Below are 14,628 nucleotides of genomic sequence, written 5' to 3' on the forward strand. Positions count from 1 at the left end.
AACGTCCCACATTTTTTTAAATGCTAAAGAAAACGGAAGGAGGTGGTGGTACAGTATTTTAATGCTCTCTGTTCATTCTTCTCTCAGAGATCAGGCCTCAATTTCAGTTTCCCGAGACTGAACAAGCAGTTTCTGAAAGAGCCACAAAGGACAATCAATCTCTAACACCCCCAACAACAAGGACAAGGAGGCTGAAACTACACGGGCCAGGCCGGGCCAGACCAGGCCAGGCCAGACCTGTGCCAGTCAGCAAATAACCAAATAAGGACAAACCCTACGACTAGTCCAGACTTGCCCCAAAATGGAAAACTGTAGCCCTGACCAGCCCTAACTAGCCCTGGCCAATCAGAACATACTAATATGATTGCCACTTGCTTAAGCCAATCATATCTAAAATGACCTAACAGCCCTAGGAACTCCCCTTATCTGTGCTTAAAAGGAGCTTATGTACTTCTCTGGGGGTCGTTGCCATTTTGCCTTTTTGTAGGATGGTCCGCCCCAGCATGCTGAAATAAAGAACGTTCTTGTTGATTGCATATTTGGATGGTGGTCTTTTGTAGAGCTTCTCCAGAACCCTAACACTGGACATGGTTACTAGAAACTTCTGAACGGTCTCTCCAGCCCCCAAAAGGCATATTTTAAAATGTGGCAACTATTGGAGGCATATTTGAGAAAATTGAACTGCTGCTGGTGAGAAACAGTAGAGGATACTCTTTAGAAGTATCTCTATGATTTCAAAGAAAATTGAAATTGAGTAAAAGAAAGGAATAGACACGAAGGACAGAAGACAGAAAGTCAACGTGTTCATAATAGTCAGGAAGCAGGGATCAGATTAAAACCAGCTGTCAACACTTCCTGTGTGCCAAGCAAGGTCCCAAGTGCCTTGCATCTAGTAAGTTAATTCTTAAAGCAATTAAGTGGATATACTTTTCTCTAATTGTTCCTACTTTACGTCAATGGAAATTAAGTAACAAATAGATTGAGTAACTTGCTTGAGGTCACATGGACAACAAAAAGGACTGCTGGATTATCATGAATAGTTGGTGGGCAAGTGAAGAAATTGGAAGGAGTTTACCTAAGGCCTTTTCAGGAATAAATGTTTTTTTTTTATTATTATTTCTGAGGCTTTAAATATGGGAGACAACTTGGGTAACATGAAATTCGTGGGTCACGAATTTTCACTAAAAACTTCATGTTTTCATTGTTTCTCTAGTGTAATGTAAGAAAGATTAAAAAAAACCCCAAAAACCCTGGCTGCTCATAGTCTCTAAGTTTTGGGTTATTGGACTTTTCCTCTCTTGTCACCTTAAACTTTTTTCAACAGCAACAATCTAGTTGTCTATGAAGTGTTTTAATATGAAGGTCACGTTTTGTTCTGCTCGCACTAGGGTGGAACCTAGTGCCTCGAGCATGCCAGGGAGGCGCTCTACCAAGGAGCCACACACATAGCCAGTGTTCTTAAACTCAGGATACACTTCATCTCCACAAGGGAGACTACAGTCATGGGTGAAGAGTGCTTCAGACCAGACTTCTAACATTAGCTTCCTTGTTTGCTGGCTAGGAACACCACCACACAGATTTTAGTCCTGGAAATGGGGTTCTGCTGAAATAAAAACCTGGAAATATGAAAGTGACTTTGGAATTTGATGATGAGTAGGAGCTAGAAGGATTCTTGAGTTGTATAATTTAAACTAAATTGTTTTGAAAAGGTGGATGCTGTGTCCATTAAGGTCTAGTGCTGGCTCGGATGGAAGTGGGGAGCATGACAGAGAGCTACAGCCATCTAAGAGATTACATATTGTCACCAATAGAACAAGAGTCAAAGGCGAAGACTAGAATGAAAAACCCACAGACTGGGAGATGGTATTTGAAAACACTTGCCTATTAAAGTATTTGTTGTTGTATATCAGGGGAGGGTTCACGCGGGTCCATGCAATCAAGACACAGAGGCACCTTAAAGATGAAATTAGCCTTTCAAGCGGCAGGGGAACCAGTCTCTCCAGACTGACTCACTGTAGCTTAGCAAAGGGCCCTTTTGTTAAACAATTCACACCTTTAGCAAGTCAATTCTGTATACCAAAACCTCTTATCTAAGTTAGCCCTACTGTGGGAGCCCGTTTTCAGGTTCCTCGTGGCTTTACCCAGCAGGTCCGCATAGAGGATGAATAGGACCACGGGCCTGAGTGCAGGTGTCTGAGATGGTCTGCACTTGGCTGTGCTGGGGGAGGAGGTCTTTTGCTCCACCCCTTGGCGTCTCTATAAATACCCTGGGGCAGAGATAGTCAGAGCCGGTTGAAATAGGTTCCAGGCCCTCTCGAGGCTATCCTTTATTTTCTATCTGTTTATCTCCGCAAGATTCTCCGCAATATAAATCCTTCTATCTAATATTTCCTGCTGCTCACACTCAAGAAAACTCTGGGAAGCTGTGGGGTTGGTGGGTAAACGCCCCACACCCCACAAAGGGACAACGCCAAATGCACATTCTCAGTTAAGGAATACCACAGTTGTCTGGGTTGTCTCTCAACCAAGTTTGCATAGGCTTTGAACCCCTAGGAAATTCTCAGATGGGACTTAAGACAGAAGCAATCACAAAAGGCAGACCAAAGCTAGATGCTAACACTCCAGAAACAAACCAGCTGCAGCTCTGCAGGAATTCTCCCAACAATTTGCACCAGAGGGACAGTGGTAGTTTTTGTGTAGTCTAGAACCAAAATAAAAATAGGTTTATTCTTAACAATGCTCAATAACAAACCCCAAAACTTTAAACACCTCAGCAAAGATATTTACAGAAGACAGAGATGTGAAAAGAACTCTACATCTTAGTTTCAGGGAAATGCGTATTAAAACAAGGGTATACCATGACCAGAATGCTCAAGATCTAGGACATTGACAAGAAAGTGGGACAAGAGGACCTCCCTCTCCTTCCCTGACAGCAGGAATGCAAACTGATACATCCATTTTGGAGGACAGTTTGGCAATTTCTTATAAAAACTATTCATACTATTAACTTCTCTCCAATAATTCTGCTCCTTAGTATTTCCTCAAAGGAATAGAAAACTGACATCGAAAGACTTCTGTGTATGTTTGTAGTAACAGGACAAGAATGAACAAACTGTTGGATATATGGTTCGTGGAATATTATTCAGCAATTAACAGAAATAAGTTACCAAGCTACCGGGGGTGTGGGGGGGGCATCAGATGGATGCTACTGAGTAAAATGAGTCACTCTGAAAAAGGCTGCATACAGTATGATTCCATCTATATAACATTAAAAATAAAAAAGCAAAGAGCAAGTAAAAACCACTGACTGCCAGGGATTTGGGGAGAAGGTTGAGCAAGGGGAGGAGGTTGAAACATAATAGTTTTTGACAAATACTAATGCCAAAGAATGTACATACAGCATTGAGCAAGCCCTAATGTAAACTGCAGTGTTAATAGTAATTTGCTGTTACTGGCTTATCAATGATAACAAATGTGCCATAGGAAAACAAGATGTTAACAATAAGGAAACTGGGGGAAGAGGAGAAATGGAGTATACTGGAACTGTATTTTCCACTGATTTTTTTTCTATAAATCTAAAACTGTGCTCCTCTCCCCAAGTCTGTTCGTGTAGAAATATATGAATGTTAAAGGTGCTTCCTGTAAGGTCAGAAACGGAGGACAGGTGATTAGAAGCCGAGGGGATGGTGATCCTTTTGATGAAGGAACAGGCATTTGGTTGGCTGTGTTACACTGTTGGGTGGAAAATAGAATTTAAATATTTAGCCGAGAATTCCAAGTGAGACAGTTGGGAGACCCAACTGTCCCCCAGGGCACTGTTGAGCTTTTTTTTTTCTTTCCTTTTTTTAAAGCCAGGGTTTCTTCTGTCCTGGAACGAACTCTGTAGACCAGGCTGGCCTTTGAACTCAGATAGCCTCCTGTTTCTGCCTCCGAAGTGCTGGGATTAAAGGCAGGCACCCCCATCGCCCACCTGTTTAGCATTCTCTAAAGAATGGAGAATGTTATTTTTTTAATTGGGCTTAAGTCTTTTTTAATACCCTTTTTAATGCTTTCTGTAAATTATTAAAATCGGATGTTTGATTAAGGGGTCAGAAAAATAGCAGTACCTAGCCCTGGGTTAACGAAGTCTGATTGCACTTGATTTTTGTTTAGACAAAACATGTATGTACACCATATAGCCAGGTTGACCCCAAACTGACGACAGTCGTCTTGCCTCAATACCAGTCCTGGGACACAGGAATGAGCCACCACACTTGGCCTAACAGGGCTTTGTGAGGTCACCTGGGTTCTGGTGAGGGAAGTGAAACCTCCAGTTGTCCGAAGACGCTGCTAGGGCTCCTCTTGGCACCCTCTCCTTTCCGAGGATATAAAGAGATTCCAGCCTTTAGTATCTCCCTTACGCTTTGGAGGGTTCTCTTCCTCTTTTTCAAATCTGGCAAACTGCTTTTTCTTTCAATCTTGCTTCATAGAGGGCACGAGGATTTACCTTTATGGATTTCAAGTACAGGAACTCGTTCATGTAGTCGTGGCCGAGTGGTTAAGGCGATGGACTAGAAATCCATTGGGGTCTCCCCGCGCAGGTTCGAATCCTGCCGACTACGGGACATTTTAAATCCGAATTTAATTTCCCTATTTACTCCAGCACGAGGATTTTCCCATCTAGCACTTCGCTCTTCTGTCTCCTCCATGAGTTCAGCGACAGGTTCTCCAGTACTCGGTTTTCTATTTTTTTAGGTGGCACATTCTCCGCTGACTCTTCCTCCTCAGGGAAGCACGGATCCGGGTCCAGTCCTCATTTCCGATCTCACAACATGCTTAGTTTGAAGCTTCGGGGACTCGGTTGTTTGTAATTCCACAGGAACTAGTGCACAACAAAGGCAGTGAAACAGGACTTTGTTTTTCTTTTTTCTATTTAAGGCTCTTGGCGCCTGCCGTCCCATCACGCAGGCGCAGCTCAGGTAGCGTGCGCAGCGAACAAGCTACACTAGGCACCCGGGCCGAGTCCGTGGTGTGTGGTAAGTACCAGAAACACAAGCGCGCACGTAGGATGCAGGAACCTCAGAAACTTCCTGTACAGTCCCTGAGAGCCAGCTCCCATCTCTTCCTCGTTAGTATAGTGGTGAGTATCCCCGCCTGTCACGCGGGAGACCGGGGTTCGATTCCCCGACGGGGAGAGCATGTCAATTTTTAAGTAAAAGGCCCTTTCCAAAACTTTGACCTTCTCATAGTTAACTATTTTTCTTTCTCTCTTTCTTCCTTCCTTCCTTCCTTTCTTTCTTCCTCTCTCTCTCTCTCTCTCTCTCTCTCTCTCTCTCTCTCTCTCTTTCTTTCTTTCATAGAATTCTTCAAAACTAAAGAAGTACTACAAAACAGTAAGCTGTAGAAATCACAAGGATTAGCTACACATATAAACTCTACCAAGAGATAGATAAATACAGTAACCAAGAGATTAGTCTGTGTTGGACCAGTAAATGGCATGTACCAGTAAATGGCATGTACCTCCTGAGCATATGTACTAACAGAGCCCAATGCCATAATCTTGATATTCCTGGCAAAAATGTGTAGCCTAGTTATAGGAAACATCAGACAAACTAAGAAACATTCTACAAAATAGCTGAGTCGTATTCTTTTAACAGTGGCAATATAACAAAACACAAAAACTGCATGTTACACAGCTGAAAGCCATACATGACCTGGACCTTTTTCTCTCGATATACAGGTCATCTGGGGGACAATTGGTGAAATCTGGATAAAGTCTGCTGATTATTATGTCATTGTTAGTTCCTACTTGTATTCATTGTTCAATGCCTATATATCAATGTTTTAAGGCAATGCATGCATATAAAAAAATACATATGCATTAAAGGGTAAGTATCTTCAAACTACCTCAAATAGTTCAGAAAATATATACGTGTCTATCAGAGCATGAGAGAGAAAAGAAAATATGATAATATGCTAAGTATGTTGACAAGAGGGATGTTATGAACGATATCAGGAATTCTCTGCATTGAAACATTTCTGTCTGAATTTTTATAACTAATGAGTTACAACAAACCTTTGTTAATTTTTAAAATCCATTCCATGTTACAGTGTGCATGTGGAGGCCAGAGGACAGTTTGAGAAGGGTATGTTGTCTTCTGGGGATCGAACTCAGATCTTTCGGCTTAGGTGGCAGGTGCCCTTGCTCTGTAAGTTATCTTGCCAGTTCTTAAGAACTTTAAGTGCTGAGGGTGGTAGTGCACACCTTCAATGCCTTCAACCCTGGGCAGAGACAAGAGTATCTATGAGTTCCAGATCAGCCTGGTCTACAGAGCACAAACTGCGAACCAGCCAAGAATACATTGTGAACAAGAAACCGACTATACACAATAAGAAGCCTAGCAGACAGAGAACCTCCTGGAGGAAACGACTGATAAACTGGTGTCACAGTAGAGTCTCTTCCAATCATGGTGTTGCTCCGCCTACACTCTGGGCAACACTGACATTTGGAAATATTTGAGAAGAGGCCCTTTTGGAAGGACATTTTAGCCTCAGTGTCTGCACAGTATATAGACTGGCATGAATCATCCATTTCCACCTTCAAGTGAGTCCTCCTGGACTAGAAATTTGAAACACTTTGCTGACACCTTTGCTGTTAGGGTTCTAGGTGTGACCTACCTAAAGTTTCCCAATGTGCAAATAAGGTGTTTCCCATTGTGTTATTGTGTTCAAAAGCATTGTCATGGATACGGTGGGATTTTCTGAGAATATACGGGAACAAAGACTGTTTGGCTAATTTCACATCTAGAAGGTATAGTATGCCGTGGAACACTGGTTCTCAAGGTGTACCAGTCCAACAGCAGCAAGTTCTGAAACCTGCTTAAGAAATGTGAATTGCTGTTGGAGCATTCTGTGTTTTATTCTGTTCTGTATCTGTTTGGCACCCATTAGTCATAGGACCAAACTGTCCAAAGTTGTCCACAATTCTTGCTATTCGGAGTCTGCACTCTGAGTCATCTATTTTCAACATACATCAAATGAATATTTCTCTCAATCAACCACAGGCCGGACACTAAAGAGCACCAAACTGGTCTGCTGGACTCACTCAAACTTGTCAGTCCCAAGGTGTTTACCGTGACCTGTGCTGCTTTAGAAAGTTCACTAAAATGTTATGTGCTTGTCAAGACTGTAGGTCACAGAAGTGAGACACGCTATGACTAACGACTACAGCACCCATACGTAGTTCACCTTAAATGTCATGACCAGATGGGAGAAGACAGAATGTCCTTAAGGGCAAAGGCTTTCATTTCAAGAGTGCTGGATGCTCAGGGTCACACAAAACATTGACTCAGCCAGTGGCTGCACTCAGGGTTCTTCTGTCTCAAAGATGGAAGGGTGAGCTTAAAAAGCAGTGTTTATTGTAGAAAGAAAACTGACAAGACGAAGATTAAAGCCTTATTGCAGGGATAGGTGGTGTGAACCACATGGCAATCACTGCTGCTTGACAAAGTGCCAGCATTTCCACACTGCAGACCACGCTTCTCCAGCACCTTTTGACTTTCTTTTTTTTTTTTTTTTTTTTTTTTTTTTGGTTTTTCGAGACAGGGTTTCTCTGTGTAGCTTTGCGCCGTTCCTGGATCTCGCTCTGTAGACCAGGCTGGCCTCGAACTCACAAAGATCCGCCTGCCTCTGCCTCCCGAGTGCTGGGATTAAAGGCGTGCGCCACCACCGCCCGGCTTGACTTTCATTTTTAATGATGCTCAATATTAATGCCTTTCCCTTTGGGAACTTTTGTGTGGGCTTTGGTAAAGGATAAAAATGTGAACAATGGTAGCCTCTCTAAGCAAAATAATTCTTTGGAAAAAAAATCCCCACCACTATGGAACCAGGAATTCCATTGTGTCCTCCTAATTACACCAAGAACAGGAAAGTTAGAGATTTACTAGACACACCTGATCCCAAGGATGAAATGCCTACGATTCAGATCCAGAGCCTGAGGCCATTAAAGGCAAGAGTTCAGTTAATAAATACAGAGAAATCAGAGTGGTACTGTATAATGGGAAAAGAGTAAGACACCAGGACCTTCCCTTTTGGGAACCTTATGCGGGGAACAGGCCCATGTAGTAAGACAAGAAATGGTATACTGTCTGCTCTCTGGAAGTTCTTTTCCCAAGGTCCGGCATTTGGATAAGGATCTCCATACCCTTGAGGGCTTGAGGAAAGCTCCTGCTAGGTAAGGCAGTCATTCTTATCTCTAACTAGAGGAATCTGTGGCCCTTCCATTAACATATGGCTGGTGCCTATTGTCAAGGTCAATGCTCAACTCCTAATCTCAAACCACACCCCAGCTCACAAACCCCTTGTTTAATCCTGTGTGCAACTATACAGTATAAAAGGTATAATCTTTCCTCAGTTAAAGGCTGCTGGCAGCCACCTGATTCACTCTCAGTTTGTGTCCATCTCCTCCCTCTATCTCCCTGCCGACTCCACACGTCGTCTACAGGACCTGAACCTCCCTGCGGAAGTAGGTCTCTGGCAGTTAGACACGGTAGCGCATGCCATTAATCCTAGAATTGGGGAGGCAGAGGCAGTTTGAGGCCAGCCAGAGCTACATCATGAGACCATCTCAAAACCAAAAACAAGCAACCAACAAAAGACCTCTTGCAGAAAGAGGAGCTTTGGAAAGCAAGCCAAGCCTCCAAGAGAATGGGAGAAAAAAAAAAAGTTGAGCTAATTGTCTAGGGGCTTTTTATAGGACACAGCAGAAACTGTCCAAAGACTGAGGTCATTTCGATTAAGATTAGTTCATTCTCTGGGCGTATCACAAGTTGAGCCAATGCCGGCCGCACACGTTCTGTGCACGTCTCCAAAGCTAAAACGGGGAGATGAGACCGTCCACCTGTTGCTCCTTCAGGAAAGCAGCCATGCTCTGTCTTTCACCTGCTTTGTCATCTGTTAACGTTGACTGTTGGCCATCGGCCCTACCGGCCCTGCAGGTGTTGCTGGTCTTAGCCCAGTGGTTCTCCACCTTCCTCATGTTCCGACCCTTGAATACAGTTCTTCATGTTATGGTGACCCCCCCCGCCACAAAATTATTTTCGTTGCTCCTTCGTTACTGTAATCATCGTGAGTTCAAGGCCATCCTGGGCTACAGAGTAAGATTCAATCTTGGCTGAACTCACAGAGATCCACCTACCTCTGCCTCCCAGTGCTGGGATTAAAGGCGTGCACCACCACCGCCGGGCTCAATCTTTTAAAAAGTGGGTGGAAAAAGAAGCTTTGGCGGAGTTGGTTAAACTAGGAGTGTGGGATGGGGGTGGGTCGGCCGGTGGAATGAACACCTAGAAGTGCCGGAAGTGGGCTGCGCGGAAACACACCTGCATCTGACTAAAACATCAAAGTAAAGCGTAAGAGCAGCACGAAAACGAGGAGGCTTTCCATGCCTTTCCTTGCCCTGAGTCTGGAACAGAAACCCACGGAAGCAATTCTCCTCACGGCTTCCACAGGCCGTGGACTCCGACGCGCAGCAGAAGACCCTGCCCTACTACTTACCACGAGGACACCAGGTTTCAACAAATCACTTGCCACGAATTTCTATCAACCAGCCGTCTGTCATTGTTTGTAGTCGTGGCCGAGTGGTTAAGGCGATGGACTAGAAATCCATTGGGGTCTCCCCGCGCAGGTTCGAATCCTGCCGACTACGGGTGTTTTCTTTGGCTCCCTCCTGTGCGTTTTAAGGGTTGAAAGTGTATCTCAATTGCTGAACTAGATTCCATATGTGCCTCTACGGTGCAAGGTGCAAGATGCAAGATGCAGGGCTAATTTAGGGGGTAGTTCTTGGATTGCCAGTGTGGAGAGATTTTTGTCCAATTTGTTGTTGATGTTTTGTTTTGCCTAAAACCAGACAGACCATCTTTTCTCTGACGGAAGCGTCTCCTTTCCAGCCTTTGAAATCCCATCTTCAGGTAACCCGGTAAAAGCGAGTCCTTAGGTTCAATCCAGCAACAGAAGGAAAGGAAAGAGAAGAAAGGAGAGGAAAAGCGGCCTCTCTACCTACTTTGAGAGGTCACAAAGATAGTTCAGAAAACTAAAGTCCCGTGCGATGCTTTCCCTCAATGCCATGCTTGCAATGACTCCGCCCTAAAACGCCCTGCTTGTAGGTCTTGTCTAAGCAGGAAGTCAAAGCTAACCAAACCAGCCAGCCACTACTCAGCAGAGCTGAGAGAAGAGCCTCCCGCCGACGCTGCTTCAGAAAGTACAAGGAGTGTATCCGACACCTCATCTGGGAATCGGACCCTTCTTTCCCAGTTATAGGGGAACACATACTAATATATTAAAAAACATAGTGCCTGGTTGGGTTAAAAAAACAAAACCAAACCAGATGGCCGAAATGCTATGCAGACTGCTTGGCACTCACAGAGATCCGCCTCCCTTTGCCTCCCAAGAGCTGGGCTTAAAGATATGTGCCCCCATGCTCAGCAACATTTTTTTTTTTTTAAAGCAGATATTAAGGGCTGGAGAGAGGACCTGGTTTCAGTTTCCAGAACTCCCATCGGACGGCTCACAACACCCTGAAACTCCAGTTCTTGGGGAATCCAATGTCCTATTCTGAACACTGTGGGCAATTGTACTCATGTGCACGCCTCCTCCCTGGCACACCTATGCATAAACATAATTAAAAATAAAAACTTTAAAAGCAGGTATTAAGTTTAATTACAGCACTTAAGAGGTCGAAAAAAGACTGTGGTGAGCTTTTAAGCACTGAGCCATCTCTCTAGCCTCTATTACAGTTTTTTGAGAGCCTCACTGTGCAGCCCAGGCTGGCCTTGTACTCCACATAATCCTCCTGCCTCAGCCTCAGGAGTGCTGGCATTTACAGGTATGAGCACCACGCCAGGCTTCTCATACTGTATTTGATTGTTCAGGTGGCGTGGAGGTCTTTGAGTCTTGGGGGCGGGGGTTGTTGTTTGTTTTTTAATCAAATCATCTTTTATCCTAAAAAATCGCATGCCACTAAAGAATCTGACTTTGTACATTAGACAGTCCTTGAACATGATTTTCGCTCCTTCATCTCTATCATGTAACAATAAAAATATTTGAAAATTTATGATTGTGGTTAAGATGATAGAATCTGGTTCATTGGAGTCTTCTAACGGCAAATTGCACAGTTACACTTTTTTTCCCCACCAATTCAGGGTAATTACAATATCTGGAATTACAGAGGAAAAAAGGTGTGGACAAAATCATCTGCGTGGAACTCTTGACCAAACTTACCAGCCTGTTTCCTAGGCTGGGATTCTACATTATAGGGATATTTTGAAATTTATCCTTGGCTTTGGTGTATTCTTTCCTAAAGGCATGAGCGCTGACAAATAGGGTCAAGTCATGCTTAACTTTATGTAATGTAGACAAGAAGCCCCTATACCGTCTTCCTTGTTAGTATAGTGGCGAGTATCCCCGCCTGTCACGCGGGAGACCGGGGTTCGATTCCCCGACAAGGAGGCTGGAGCTCTACTTTTAACAGAGCTGTAGAACAACGTACTACAGCTCCTTCTGTCCTTCAGTCCTTCTGCAGTGTTAAAGCCACGGCTACTCTAACAGAAGCAAAGAAGAATCTAAGTAGTGCAGACCTTAGAAAACCCTCTGCAAAGCACAGAGAACCTACAATACAGAAGGGTGAACGTGTGGCCCGGCTTCGCTGAAGTCACCAAAACCCACCGACAACCGTGTAGACCACTGTGCTCGATGCAGCAGTCTAGTCTGGGTTACCTGATCAAGTTCTCAAATACTTCAGAAATTTATGTGTTCGTTTATAAATGCCCATAAAACAATGAACAGAAAGAATAGCTTTTGGAGTGGAACACAACTACCATAAAGTCACAGCGAACAATGCGTGGCTCCTGCTTAGGGAAATTCACAGATCAGTGGAAAATAAACACATCCTAAGTGGATCTACTCATGCAGTCACTTGATTTAAAACAAATGTGGCTCTGCTTTGCACTAGGAATTCCAATGAGTGAAATTCAGAAATGAGTGTTTCAACTGGCTATCAGCATAGAAGTATATTAATCACATCAAAAACAAACCCAGGTAAAATGCACATGGAATGATGAAAAGTAGCATATTACCTCTGAAAGGCAACTCGGATACGACTCCATGGAGACTTTGTGTATACAACGATTTCCACAGCAGAAAAAAAAAAAAAAAAAAAAAAAAAAAGTCACTACCTCCCATGGAAAAGGAAAAGAGGCAAAATATTTCGATGGGTTTTCCAAAAGAGAATATCCCAACAAATATGATAGGAGGCTCCCTTAGTCCTTGTAGAACATGAAAATTAAAACAGTTGAAATACCAGAAGAGAAAGTCAAAGCTTTATCAGCGAGATATAGACACACAAACTTACACTCAAACTTTCTCTAGCCCTTGTTGATCTTGAACTAGCAACAATTCTCCTGCATGCAAGATTACAGGCCTGCGCCACCACACCCTGCATATTGGAACTCTTCATGTGTTTTACTCTTAGCTTGCCAAGAGGTGGAGCCTTCCCAAGACCTGGAACCTCTCAACCCCTAAGAAGTAAATTGAACACGATGGAAGTAAACTTCCACAATTGTCCCTTAAACTGGGGACAAGACAAATGCTCCGGAGTCCTCAAAGGCTACTGCACAGCCTCAGATTCGAGGGTGAAGCCATCCGTGCCCTGCTGGGTCCTCAGATCATGTTCGAAGGCTGGGGTCGTTGGAGATTGGGGACTCAGGTCAGCTTTACCTGTCTGGAGCGATTTCTGCTTCCACTTTGCAGGAAGAGCCCAGAGCACAGCTGAGAAGGAAGGTGGGCCTCAGCGAAGGATAGCAAAACCTAAAATGAAGATTTAAATTCTTTTTACTGTAGCAATCCGAATTCTTCAACGGAACAACTATACCTCATCAGATAGCAGTCCAGGGACTGCATACGTGAGGTTCCATGGTGTAATGGTTAGCACTCTGGACTCTGAATCCAGCGATCCGAGTTCAAATCTCGGTGGGACCTAGTTTATTTTTCCTTTGTAGAGCAAAGTCTTTAAATCCACAAAATAATCCTAGCTCTAAATCCTTATATATTCACAACAACAGACTATTTCTCCTACCTTCTGGTTCCTAGTACTTCTACCTGTTCTCCCCCGACGCACATACACAATTAGAGGGCCTCATTAATTCTTAAAGTTAGCATTCGAAATAATCAGTTTCATTATATCGTTTTTGTACAGACATCATTCTACTTTGTTCTTATTCATCCCTCTTCCTCATCCCTCCTGCCCTCCACTTACCTCAACCACCCCAAATACTGCTTCTTCCATGTCACGTATTCTGTTACCCACCCTCCAAGATCTCTACTTTCTCTGATGGTCCGCCTTTCTACTTTAATGACATAACACACACATATATCTATACATATAAACATGTGTGCATACTTAAAAAACAAAATTGTTTTTGTTTTGTCGTTCTGAGTCTGGCTTATTTCACTTAAAATATCTGCAGTTTCATACATTTCCCTGCAATAGGCATGGTTTCATATTTATTTATTATAGAAATTAAACTTCATAGTGTTTCTGCACCATATTTTCTTTGTCCATTCATCTTCTGATGAACCCATTGGTTGGTCCCATCCTAAGAGACAGTCTGAGACAGCATGCTTGGGCCGCCACTCTGGGCTAGCTGGTTTCATTTTAGCAGCTCATCAAGGCAAGGAGTAGTCTGTCTGGTCCTGAGGATACAAGGTAGCTGCTGGTTTCCTGCGTTAGCACCATAGTCAACTAAAGAACAAGAAGTAGAAAATGCCGCTGCAAGCATTCTATCTTCTGGTTAAACCTTGAAACGGAATCTACATTTAACGACAGCTATTTTATTTAAACACAAAAGTGCGTTGTGTAGCGAGTAATTAAAATGATGGACTAGTAATCCATTAGGGCCTGTGACTTTACAAAATCATACCTAACTAGACTCAAAACATTCTGAAGTTTGGAAAAATTCGGGGGGGGGGGAAGGGGGAGAGAACAGAAAGAAGGAAAGAAAGAAAGGAAGAAAGAAAGAAAGAAAGAAAGAAAGAAAGAAAGAAAGAAAGAAAGAAAGAAACGGGACCAATTCTAAACAAAAACCTCACCCTACGACTCTTCTTTACCAAATTTACCCTGTGTATGGTGCTGGGATTGAGTCCCTCCAAGGAAGAAGTTCAGGGAATCTGAAATCCTACCTAACCTGCTTATGACGTAAGGAAGGAAGTGTCAGACGTAAATTCTACTAGTCAACACTTTCTGCTTCCATATGACCGAAAAACTGAGACCCAAATTTCCAGAATGGCAAAAATAAATAATTAAATCACTCGTATAGAGATTGTTTTCTTTTGTATGTTAGGAATTTTAAGAATGTAATTTAAAACATTTAATGGTGACATAAATCTCATTATTCATTGTGTATTTATTTAGATATTTGTTTCTCTTTTACATCAGGGTCTTACTTTGTAGGCTGCTCTGGCTTGGGACTCAAGACAGTCCTCCTCCCTCAACCTCAGAGTGCTTAGATTACAGACCCGAGCCGCGAGCTCAGCTGAAGCTTGGACATGTAGTAATTTGTCCAGTTGATGGGAATAGGCGCCTGGAAGACGGAGAGAAAT

At 43.3% G+C, this 14,628-nt stretch overlaps 5 non-coding genes across 5 annotated transcripts; all 5 read left to right on the forward strand.

Annotated features, from left to right (window-relative positions):
• Positions 1-4,519: 4,519 nt before the first annotated feature.
• Trnas-aga (transfer RNA serine (anticodon AGA)) lies at positions 4,520-4,601 on the forward strand. Its single transcript has one exon. It is a non-coding gene; the product is annotated as a tRNA-Ser (tRNA).
• Positions 4,602-5,102: 501 nt separating this feature from the next.
• On the forward strand, positions 5,103-5,174 carry Trnad-guc (transfer RNA aspartic acid (anticodon GUC)). Its single transcript has one exon. It is a non-coding gene; the product is annotated as a tRNA-Asp (tRNA).
• A 4,426-nt stretch (positions 5,175-9,600) lies between these two features.
• Trnas-aga (transfer RNA serine (anticodon AGA)) lies at positions 9,601-9,682 on the forward strand. The gene has a single exon. It is a non-coding gene; the product is annotated as a tRNA-Ser (tRNA).
• Positions 9,683-11,409: 1,727 nt separating this feature from the next.
• Positions 11,410-11,481, forward strand: Trnad-guc (transfer RNA aspartic acid (anticodon GUC)). Its single transcript has one exon. It is a non-coding gene; the product is annotated as a tRNA-Asp (tRNA).
• A 1,455-nt stretch (positions 11,482-12,936) lies between these two features.
• Trnaq-cug (transfer RNA glutamine (anticodon CUG)) lies at positions 12,937-13,008 on the forward strand. Its single transcript has one exon. It is a non-coding gene; the product is annotated as a tRNA-Gln (tRNA).
• Positions 13,009-14,628: the final 1,620 nt, after the last annotated feature.

The sequence above is a fragment of the Peromyscus californicus genome, unplaced genomic scaffold, assembly GCF_007827085.1.
Source record: "Peromyscus californicus insignis strain IS unplaced genomic scaffold, ASM782708v3 Scaffold_8__1_contigs__length_139910024, whole genome shotgun sequence".
NCBI lineage: Eukaryota > Metazoa > Chordata > Mammalia > Rodentia > Cricetidae > Peromyscus > Peromyscus californicus.